The sequence below is a fragment of the Gavialis gangeticus genome, unplaced genomic scaffold (assembly GCF_001723915.1).
Source record: "Gavialis gangeticus isolate Ggan-Ray unplaced genomic scaffold, GavGan_comp1, whole genome shotgun sequence".
NCBI lineage: Eukaryota > Metazoa > Chordata > Crocodylia > Gavialidae > Gavialis > Gavialis gangeticus.
This window is the reverse complement of record NW_017729024.1, coordinates 139807501-139808929: the sequence shown is the minus strand read 5'-3', so window position 1 is coordinate 139808929 and position 1429 is coordinate 139807501.

The following is a 1429-nucleotide window of genomic DNA, read 5'->3' as shown; positions in this document are numbered from 1 at the left end:
CCCATTCCCTGCTCCTCCATCTGCTGCTGTTGGTGTCCCTGCTGTCCTGGGGGCAAGGGGAGCTCTTGTCCTACTCTGGCTGGGCTCAGCGCAGGGCAGTGGCAGTAGGAGCAGCAGTGGTGGCAGGCAGGTTCTCTACCCCCATGCTTGCTCCCAGGCTGGCAGGGAACACTGTGGGGAGCAGGCAGAAAAGAGGAAGCCACCTGCCTGCCACTGCTGCTGCTGTCCTGAGCTGAGCCCAGTCCCTGCACAGTCTGGCTAGAGTGGCTCTGGAGCTTTCCTTACCCCAGACAGTGGGGACATCTGCAGCAGCGGGCGGTGAAAGGGAGGAGAAGGGAGGTGGGGGGAAGGGTGGGAACATGCCTCTGAGTATGGAGGAGGGAAGTCTTACTTTCTTCAGGACTTAAGAAAGTCCCTGCCTGCTGCTCCTATGGTATGAACTGCCCACTGCAGTGGGGACAGGAGGATGCTGGGAGCTGGGGGTGGAGCTACCCCTGCAGGGCTCGTTGCTGCTCCCACATCCCCCTTTGTAAAATCCTGCTTCTGGTCCTGATCCATAACTAGAACTCCTAGGTGCTACCATGGACAAATGATATATACTAATAATAGAGCCCTTTGTGGCTCTAGCCCTTTGTCAGTCACCTGTATCTAATCAGCGATCGGAAAAATAGTATGCGACTTACACAGTCAATCAACATGGTATGAATTGGGAATATTTTCAGCTGACAACTTTCAAATAATGAACAGGTGAAGAATTACTTGCTGAAGAAATCCAAAAAGTAAATTCAGAGGCAAATGACATGACATTTTTTCAGTCTGCTTAGGCAGGATTTGAAACCAAAATGGAATAGATTTTGTGAAAGACAATTTTGGCTTTATGGGATTGTGCTCTATTCTATCAAAATCCTCCAGCTGCCATAAATGCAAAGATGGGACAAGCTGATTCTTTGTCTCATGGATCCAGACAAGAGTCCAGTCCCTATTCTTATGTGGTGCTATGGTGGGTTACCTCATGCAGCTCATGTCTACACAAGACACTGACTGCTTAATAGACCATTGCTACTGTGCAGTAGCATTGTGTGGCAACAACTGTGATGGGATGCTACTACGCAGTAGTGTCATGAAAAAAACACTTGTTGGTGCTACTGCACAGTAACTTGGTATTGAAAGACTGAACAGTAATGACTGCACAATCAGTGTTTTGTGTAGATGTGGCCACAGTCACTCAGTGCTTGCTTGTATGGGGCCCTACCACCTTTAGTATCTGAGCAGCTCTTCAGTTGATGCCAGACTGGGAGTGAGAGTGGGGGTTAGTAAGAGAGGGAAACCCTTCTATAGGAGTTGCCTGCATGATGCTCAAGAGACATCAGTTTTGTGCCACCTGGAGCCTCTGTGTGATGTCCTTAGCACTGGCAAAGAGCATATGAAG